The sequence below is a fragment of the Bidens hawaiensis genome, unplaced genomic scaffold, assembly GCF_021521415.1.
Source record: "Bidens hawaiensis isolate Kalapana, Puna unplaced genomic scaffold, B.hawaiensis_p1.1 tig00068863_1, whole genome shotgun sequence".
Taxonomy (NCBI): Eukaryota; Viridiplantae; Streptophyta; class Magnoliopsida; order Asterales; family Asteraceae; genus Bidens; species Bidens hawaiensis.
The window spans coordinates 53596-64500 of record NW_027502155.1 but is presented as its reverse complement, the minus strand read 5'-3'; the positions used below and the strand labels follow the sequence as shown (position 1 = coordinate 64500).

The window sequence follows — 10905 nt, the reverse complement described above, 5'->3', positions numbered from 1 at the left end:
ACTGATCTTGAAGGGAAGACGTATAAATTGTTGGTGAAATCTAGATAGTCTTTAAATGGGTTATAACATCTCATTTGTTTGTGAACCACTTTCATAATCAAAACAATAATTTCTTCGGGTCATGGTTCTCACGAAACCCGGAGAATCCTTAAAACGAGTTATAACGTTTCTTCTTATTTGTGAAATAACTCCTTAATCATCAAACAATAATTATCGTGTGTCATGGGTCTCACCAAACCCATATAGCTTTTAAACTAGTTATAAAATTTCATTTATTTATGAAACCCAATCATCATCAGACCCTAACTTAATTTCCTTTCTCTACATATTCTCCGTCGTCGGTCCTATCCTCTCCCATCACCAGTTAGTTTTTGGATTTCCACCCACTATGTATGAGAGGGGATATTGACGATGGTGGGTGGTAATGAGAAGTTATCCGGTGATGGAAAGGATACACCGGCGATGGAGAAAGGAGAGATTAAATTATGGTTTGATGATGAAAGAGTTTTACATATAAATGATATGTTATAACCCATTTAAAGAGATATCCGAGTTGATGAGACTCTTAATCGGCGAAAAATATTGTTTGATGATGAAAATGTTTCACAAATAAATTACATGTTGTAACCTGTTTAGGGCTACTCCGGTTATGGTGAGACCCACGATTCGCTTATTTTTTTAAACTTAAATGAGATGTGATAACCCGTATAAGTGCTATCTGGGTTTAGTGAGACTCATGTCTCATGAAAATTATTGATCAAAGGTGAAAGAGTTTCATAAATAAATGAGATGTTATAAAAACGCTTAAGGGTTATCCGTGTTTGGTGAGACCCATGAACTGCTTAATTTTTATCTTAAGTAGGTCAACTCATAGAATTTCATGATTCAGGAATGAAAAAAATCCGATGGTGCCATAGGGTGAGGATGGGGGGTGGGGGGTGGGGGCGACTAGAGAACAATGCATAGGATTTTTTGGTAGGCGGTTATATAGAGTATATACATACACACACACCCTTGCGTTTTGAATATGTATTAACTATTTATTGTATGCGTATGTACCTCTTGACCCGACATATTTTATATATTCTTTAATATATGATAAAATAAGAAGAGCTCCCTCGGATGCAATGGGAAGCGGGTGATTTATCGATTGATGAGGCCAAGTGTCTTTCACGTGCACTCGGTGACCAACGTATTGGGGGGGGGGGGAGTACAAAAACTACCACAAATGTGGCGGGCGTTTACCAACTAACGTCACATGGACGTCGTGCAAGAATAATTGACACCGTTGTGCACTGATATCGATGATATTAATGGAAGAAGAAAGGTTGATGTGGCATTTCAATTTCGGTTTATTATTTGTATTTTTTTACCTCGACCAGTACTATAATTCGGGTCTTAAATTATAAATAAAAGTTTATTTTATCCATTTATCATATGTCAGTATCATTACAACTCATTTACGAACCTTATGTAACAAGTTTTAGCAACTAGAAGTCATTTTATAAATTATATGGACTAAAATTGTCAAAATGGAAACTTCTGGAAAAACCTCTCCTTACTTGGCACGGAGAAGAAGCTATATGCGCCGAGTGGCGCGACCTAGTGAGTTGTGCAATACGTACTCGTTTCAACTCGTTTAACTTGTTTAATTTTCAATTCTCCATCTAGATCTTGTTTGTGATTCAAATCTCTGGTCCTAAGGCATTCCTAGATGATCTTCTATCGAAAAGGGATCATCTTTATAATCAATTTATGAAGTTTTATCTCCAAATTTGAATTATTTTATCACCAGTTTGAGTTTTAAACAAAGTTTGAAGATTTGTTGATAAACACTAACCTTTAGTCCATTTCCCATATAAAAATGTATGTTATTATTCATTCTCTACTACACAAATCGTCCACTTCAATTCCCTTTACGAAATCATGCTTAATTCAGGTTTTTTTTCAAGGTTTGACATTCAAAAGTCAAACGAGTCTTCCAATTTTAATTCATTTAGTTCTTTCATCAATTCTCGGTAAATGTTGGTTATTATTATTAGCTATCAACCCTTGAATGAAAGCCCTCATCTAATTTCAATGGATTTGAGGATTTCATGTTCAATTGAATAAAATTCAATTTAGGGTTTATGTTATGAAACTAGTTTGGGGGCTTTTCAGTTACACCATGAATTGACCCGAATTAGCTTTTTGACTTTTCAATGTTTTATGTTTGTAATTATGTTTTTGGACATGTTGGACCGGAATCCGATCTCATATCGGCATTCAGACTTACTACGAACCGAACACTCGCTTAAGTTGTGATTTCTCTATTTTTTTATGTTTGATCTCATATTTTGTTAACGATTCTTGTTCAAGTTAGTTTAATATTGAATTTGGGTTATTTTTTAAAATATTAGGGTATCTCAAATTTGGTATGGTCAGCTCACTTAAGTCAATCTTCTTTTATTTATTAATTTTCTCTCGCTCGCTGACTTTATAAGGTGAGTAATTCACACCCCATTTTACTTTTATTATTTCTGGGACATCATGTACATTATAAAACTCGTTATCATTATTACATAACATAATCAACCACAATTCAAATATATGTATTTACGTGTATTGTCCAATTATTTGTTACATGTTGTTTATTGTTTTATTGTTGGTGGTCTCATCCTCAATATTAAGATCATACGCCCGTTTTATTTTAGTGTCATGATGATCTGACTTTATTTTGTTATTGTTTCAAGTTAATTGTTGTGATTACGCATTCGCATTAGAATTTGATTTTTATATTATATATATCAAACTGTGATTTTGCTCACCAACCTTGTGTTGATCAGTTTTCTATTTTCATACATGATGTAGGTACTTACATGAGATGACTAAAGACAAAGCAAATAGTTGTTAGACTTTAGGAAATCAACAAACTCAATAAATTACCGTGGTGTTATTTTGAATTTTTGTTTATTTGGTGATGTTTTGTTTTTTGGATATTGGTGACATACATGGATTATTTGAATTTAAATATTAAGGTATCGTTACGTTAATATTAATAGTGTCTAGTGAGCTACTGTGTAATCAGTTGCGCCCCGAAGTTTCCGCCGTATGTTGGGGTGTGACAGTTAATCGAGTCCAAATGATGAAGATGATAATGTGGATGAAGATATTGAGTAGGCTATAACAATTCACTGCTTGTATTTTTATTATCTAAGGTATTTAATTTAATGTTTTGCTATTTAATTTAATGTCCCGTGATTTGACGATTTTATTAGGTAAAAATCTAGAAAATCTACCCGTTCCAGTTGAATTTTTATTTTTACAAAATCTAGAAACTTGGTAAAAGTTATAGAAAAAAATGAAATGTTAAAAACCTATGTAATGATAACATGTCGTCTCTAAATAGTAGATTTAAATAAATACTTGTGACGATTGCATGCCCTCGCTAGTGGATGGATATTGAGTTTATCAAATATTTGTTTCTATACAGCAAGAAAGTTAGCGATGAACCCTAAGACGATGACATGCCATTGCTATAGACAATCCTATAGTGGATGACATATATAGTGACAACAACTTGTACTTATAGCTTCCACACTTATGATCCGACATATCGTCGCTATAGGGAGCAAAAAATTCACCGTATCTGTTTAATATTCTTGTAGTGACTGTACAGCTGTTTGAATGGAGACCATAAGGCCATACAACTTTATTCGTGGTCACATACTCACATGAGTCAATTATTTGCTAGTTTGAAAATTGTATGGACCATATTATTTGATTTGCCCCTTAATCAACGTGTTCATTTTCTCCCCTATTCCATATATATATCTATAATATAATATAAAACGAAGACATAAAAATCCTACGTGTTGCGATGTGGTCGCTCCCCCCCCTTTTTGGAGTCCACCAGAATTGTTTGATTTTTAAATGGAGGTTTCTCATGCATTTGACTCGAATTCATGGGTATGGGTCTTACCAAACCCAGATATTCCTTAAACGAGTTATAACATCTCATTAAATAAAAAATTATTCTCACCAAATTATTGATGTAAAAATCCTATAAAATAGGATATACTAAAAATTAATATCTTATTTTTTAAAAAGATATATATAATATTTAAATTAAAAACCAATTATATAGTAAAAAAAATAAACGGGTTTTGGGTCTCATCAAACCATAAGTATATTATTGACTTTCATAAATATTATTTATAATTAAAAAAACAATTTTAAAGTAAAAAAAATAAACGGGTCTTGGGTCTCATCAAAACCATATAGCTTTAAATCGGGTTATAATATCGCATTTATTTGTGAAACAATTTATCATTAAATCATAAGTATATTATTAACTTTCATACAATAAAAAAAATTATAAATTCAAAAAATAAATAAATATCAGAACAAATAATATAAAACAACCCCCGTAATACGGGGGATAAAAACTAGTGTGTGTGTGTGTGTGTGTGTATATATATATATATGGTAAGGATCCTAAGAGAACCCTTTGCAAATTGAAAACTTTGAGAACCATTTTGGACCACTAAAAACACCTTTAAAAAATATTTAAAAAAATTATAAAAACAAAAAAATAACAAAAATTTTAAAAGTAAAAACCAAAATTCTTATATTTCATTCCGGATTCATTAAAAAAACAAAAAATAAATGAATAAAATAAAAAAAACGTCTATCATACACATATGTATAATTTTATTTAATCTTTAGTTACGTAATATACACATATGTACAGTGTCATTTATCTTAAATTATACACATGTGTATAAAAAAATCATGTAAATGTACATATATGTATATATTATACATATGTTGTATATAATTTGGTCTAAACCGAGTTTTTTTTATGAAACCGGGATGTTAAAATAAGGAATTTTGGTTTTTTAACTTTTTTCATTTTTGTGTTTTTTTTTATTTTATGATTTTTTTTATTTTTGGGTTTTTTGTGGTCCAAAATGGTTCTCATGGTTCTCAATTTCAAAAAAAGTTCTCACATGATCCTGATCTTATATATATATATCCAAAGGATACAAGTTATTTATAAGAAGATACTCACAAAACTTGAAGAGACGTGACAAGGCCGAGGGTGGAAGGAATTGTGCCTGTAAGCCTGTTGTTTTCTAATAACCTGATAGATCGAGTAAAAGACTTCTTATGATTATATATGTTTTTACATAAATGTATTTTGGATTATTGGATTTTAATAATACCAACTTTAACCTATTGACTGGGATTAATCTCAACTGAAATGTTTCCATCACTATTCCCCTCCAACAATTTAACACTAACTTAAAGCAAACCACGTTGATTTTTTTATGATGTGGCCTGCCTATATGGCAAAAACAATGACGTGGGCAACCACTAATTCAACAACCACTGTCGGCACCCGGTGGTGGTGGGATCAGTGTTTGTCCATGTCATTGTTTTTGTCACATAAGTATGGCACGGCATAAAAAAAATTACGGGGTTAGCTTTCAGTTAATGTCAAATTGTTAGAGGAAAATAAGTTAAAGCCGGGAGTTTCAAGAAACATTTCTCCAATTGTGATTAATCTTGTCCGGTCGATCAAAGTTGGGATTTATTAAAAATTCAATAACCTTTTGTGTATTAATTCTTAATAAGATCAACTGAAACGTACATATGAATCAATGTCATGTTTGAGTTGAAGAGCCCAGGGTGGATATCCCCAGAAAGTTGGTTGTCTCCTAAGTGACTGAGAAACAACAAAAACATAAGTGACCTTTGGTCTTACGAGCAATACAAAGTGGAAAGAAAACATACAAGTGTTTGGCATTAGTTAGCATGTCAAGACCAAGGTGTACTCTCCTTAGAGACTGGTATACTCCTGTCAGCTTGTTAGAAGTGAGATCTAACCAATCAAGATTTCTAAGATTGCCAATTGAAGCGGGAATTGGTCCCGTGAAGCTGTTGGAGTTCAAAGATCTATGCAATGCCGGATATAAAGTCATCGACATATTAAAGCATACTGAGTAAGAATCACAATCTTAAAAGTAAGTATTTCGTTATCGTCTTTGTGCGGTGTTATGTTGAAAAGATGGGACCAGCAGTTTAAAACAATATAGCCTGGTACTACTTTTAAAGGGATAATCACCACAATAGTCCATGTTGACCAATATAATTAACAAAATAGCCATTAACTTTATGAAAATTACAAATGAATAAGATATGACAAGTTTAAATGGCACAACATATTTCATTATGGCTCGACAGATTTGAATCTGGCGTTGTTGGAAATTCGGTTACGATCTTTCTTGGCGTGCAAGGCATTGAAAGATAAACGTTGAGTTGGTAATTATAAAAAGAAAAATGTGTTTAGCTTAAATTATAGAGATAATTATCATGTCTAATATAATATTATTATATTAATTATAATTATCTAGCGTCCTATACGAGTTGCGTTTGGATGTCAGGGATAATTATAATACAATCCTAGTCGTAGTCTACGTGATATGTTAGATTATATATACCATGTTTGGGTATTTATTATTGTAATTGTGTTTTGTGATTGCCTCTCAATAATAAATGAGTTTTGGTGTTTAGCCAAGTTCGGGTTTTTGTTTTCTGTTCGACATATCACATTGGCACAAGAGAAGAACTAGGCGTAATTTAACACCTTGTCATAAAGATTACATCGACAAAACAGAAGTCAAGGTTGTTTTATTAATTTGCATGATTAGCATGGCTATTTAGTGTTATCTTAAAAAATTGCAACTATTTACACCACCCGTATTGGAAGAGACGTGGGAGGAGAAGTGGAAAAGAAGTCAAGAGGAACACCCCCCCCCCCCCCCCCCGAAGTGAGCGAGAAGAGGGTCTACCCGAGAATATTACTCGGCACAAAAATTGCGGGGCAAATCAATCTTCTTGCTAACTAGACGTCACAACCAACGTGGCACACTTTTCCCCCAATCTCCCTCTACCACTACTCGTGATCTTATTAACGAATTAGGGAGGTGACAAAACCCATTTGTGTAGTACATGATGAGGCCAAAATGTATGAACCGGCCCAAATCAAATGGCCCAAACATGAAAAAACGTTCCAGGTTATAAGCAAAGTCACAAAGGGAGTCAGGCATGAATGAACTTATGGTGAATTGGTTCTAGTCTCCCATCTCCTTTCTCTCTGTATTCTCATCTTCTTTCTATTTATTGGATCCTAATTGCTTCTTGTCAATTTCTAATTATAATTGAACGATTAATTGATTTGAGTGTTGTCAATTGAATTATTGGTTAATTCCACTTTGTATTGAGAAGTAATCACTTCATTGGCTTGCTCACCTCCATGGCTGATTGTTTCGAACAAGGGTTATGATATTCACCAAATCAATAGACAACCAGAGTGCTATCTATGCTTGAAGAAATACTTTATCGACTCAAGGAGCAAGAGAAGAAATGTCGATCTCAATTGACAGAGAAATCAACTGTTTTAGGGCGCAATACCTTTATTCGTTTCATATTTTCTGGTGATAACCCCAATCTATGGATAGATAACGCAACAAGGTATTTCAATTCCCATTCAATCTCCGATTCTGATCCTTTGGAGGGAGAGGCAGCCAATTGGTTCGACTCGTTGCATAGGTGCTTCCACATGGCAAGCATTCACAGTTGCCATGGTTAATCGATTTGGTCTAGAAGAACATCAGACCGTGTCTGTCACCACTCCTGTATCTAAACACGTAGAAGATGACGGAGATATGGATATAGGGTTAGCATTAAATGTGACTATGCTTAATTCTCAGAAATCTGGTTTACTCGAGTCGAAACACGAGGTTGTTCATCATCCAGCAAGTGTTTGGGATTCGCCGGTTAACAATACTCCAACGCCTTCCATTGATGATTCACATACAGATCAATATGAGTCTATTTCACTTCCATTTTCGGAAGGCTCGATGCAACAATATCAGAGTGGAATAACTTCGATTATACCGTCTGTGGAATTTTCCAATTTATGGCTCGGTTTCTCTTCTGCTTCGAACATGAAGGTGTATCCAACATTTGTTCAGGTATCTTCAAAACAATACATACAAGGAACGGATTTCGCTTTTGATCCTGGTCCATTTCATACTACTACTTCGATGCCTTCAAGTGGGGAGAATTCCATTACACAAAATCCACTTTATTTGCTGAAGTTTGTTCTTTTTTATGAAAAAAGGCTCTGTTTTCAAAAGGATGTTAGGGTGTTTGAGTGTCCTACTTTGATTTCCGAGCAGTTTATTGATATTCTATCTCCTAAGGAGGCTGTTCATCCGTCTCCCAGAACTACGCCTATTGTAACTAAAATTTGTGTTCACAATTACGAGTATGGTTATTCGGTTTCCCACAATACAATGGTGCTTAAGTTTCAAGTAGGGGATATTCGCCTTTGTTGGAAGGGTGGCACACCGGATGGGGTTTCTAACCTGGAATGTGACAGTGGTGAGTTCCAAAGGCAACTTGGTTCAGTCTCAAAGTTGAGGGACGCTCCAAAAAGGAAACTCTTACTTGCTTGGGCAAATTCTCTTTCACTTAACACAAATGGATATCAATTCTTTATAGCCATGGATACTTGTGATTGGCTAGTCATAAAGCATACCGTATTTGACAAAGTTACTAGCGATTTCTTTTCTCACTTGTTCAATATGAATGCGCTTGAACATGCTCACTTTGTTTGTTCAATGGTTTCTCCATCAGTAATACTTTTTCTCGAAATGTTCGGGTATTTACTCTATGATGCTAATTTCCAGTACCAGTTATTGGTTCTGCACCTGATGGTTTGCATGACCATTACGGATATAAACGAACACTTGTGGGTTCAGATGGGTTTGGTTGTAAACTTGAGGGCATCTCCTAAAAGGCAACTGTTATCAGATGACCTACTTCTCGCGTTTTATGGCCTTGCAGGATATCGGTTTCTGGTCTCTAATGGGAATATGCTACTTACCGTTGGACGAATGTTTAGGGCACCCGATAAATATTTGTGTCCCCTTCATTAATTAACGAAAATTATTTTATTATTACAATTATTCGATTAGTTGGTATATGGGTCCCGGGGAGAAAATTTCTTACAAAGAGATAAGATTTTCAAGGTTTCCAATGGTGTCTGGAATCGGACCAGTGAAACTGCATCCAACTAGGAATCTGAAAATACAAGATTATATATAAGTAGCAAACTGCTTCGTTTTCATATATAGAATGACAGATTACTTACAAGTGTGTTAATTTCCTCAAATTTTCGACCTTAAATGTGACTGATCCTATCAACCCTTTATTGTAAGAGAGATCTCTACATATTTAGAAAAACAATCCTAAAAGATTGCTGAGAAGCAAACCATAAAAAGTAATATGATAGACAAAACTTACAGAATCTGTAATTGGGTAAAGTCCCAGATGTGTTCTGGGAGCTCACCCCTCAATTCCATGCTTGGCAAGGTGCTGAGATGATTAATGAAATAAAGTATCATAATTTTGTTTTTGTTACTAAAACACTTGTTGGTGTAGGGATGATCATGAGTTGGGTTTAGGTATTCACAGACCCATACCCGATTATGAAACCTCATCCCAAACCCGTCGGGTATTTATCGGTTAATGGCATGTCAGGTTTCTGGTTTTTTATCGGATTTTGACAAAATACCCGTTGGGTATGCCCAACCCCAGACCCACGAAAAAATTTCAAAACCAAACCCATACCCGTCCCAAACTCTAATGGGTTAGTTATTATCCGTCCCATATATGTCGGGTTTTGTGACTTCCCATCGGATTTGGGTTTCACTGCCATCCTTATGTTTGTGAAAACTAAGATGGCAACTATAAACTCCTTCCTATAGATGGTTAAAGGTTGTCAAAATAGATCTTATCGTGTTTAATAAGTCAGAGACGACGGATTAACACTATTATCAAACATAAATACGACTCGTTTAACTACCGTATATCTCATTTCATTAACACGGTTGTATGTTTTATTTACCAAGAAAGAGAAAATGTTTTATTTATCAAGAAAGATAAATAATGGAATCTAGCCTACTAATTTTAATTACCTTGAGAAAAAAATATAAAATTAACATAGTGTGTATTTTTATTAAACATGTACGCGTTCTGCCAGGTGTTATCAATGTCAAAAATAAAATTTTGGCTAAAGATTCTACTAAAATTATTTTGTTACCATATTTAACCCATTAATTAATATTAAAATATTTAAGCGTATTGTGGGCAACACATTTGACCAGTTATCCAGTTGATACATATTGCCAACTCTAGTAAAAAGAAATGACCGACTAACATTTTGGTAACTCGACCGTTTGTGCAGGTGATGCCAAGCCAATTACAGTGATCAGAACCATCATCCCAGGTGGGTGCTGTGTTGTACCAAGCATCCTTCAGAGCCTGAAGATTTGCAACTAAAAAAAATACGAGTATAATAAGATTTGTATTCACCTATAACTGAAACGTGATAAACAAAAAACTTACCATCAGTATCCTGAGCTGATATTACTGAAACGATTAATATGCATAAGATTGAAAATATTCTCCCAAATTTTAAACCCATCGTTTCAAGTAATGGCAGATTTTTGTTGGGAAAAAAACTTGAACCAAACAAACCAAATAATGCAGATTTCAAGTGACGGTATATATAATGGAAGAGAGTTTTATAATCAACTGTGTTACCTTGTTGAATAGTAAGAATAGCCACTTGTGCAGTGGCGGACCTAGAAATTTTGTTTATGGGGTCAAACTTTTTTTAGGAGCTGATGGTTATGCTTAATGGTAAGAAAATACCGGGTCGGGGCGGGTTAGGTAAAAAAAATAAATTAAAAACACTAAGTTAAATTTCAAGTACATGATAATATTATATCATTCGTCGTTAGTTATCAAATAAAAAAATACAATATCCGTATAATACTACTATTATAT

The 10905-nt window shown here is 34.1% G+C and overlaps 1 long non-coding RNA gene across 1 annotated transcript; it reads right to left on the bottom strand.

Moving 5' to 3' along the window:
* Positions 1-9098: 9098 nt before the first annotated feature.
* Positions 9099-10391, bottom strand: LOC143605272 (uncharacterized). The gene is made up of 3 exons (XR_013148486.1): positions 10274-10391; positions 9358-9429; positions 9099-9280 (listed from the first exon to the last, which is right to left on the bottom strand). It is a non-coding gene; the product is annotated as an uncharacterized LOC143605272 (long non-coding RNA).
* Positions 10392-10905: the final 514 nt, after the last annotated feature.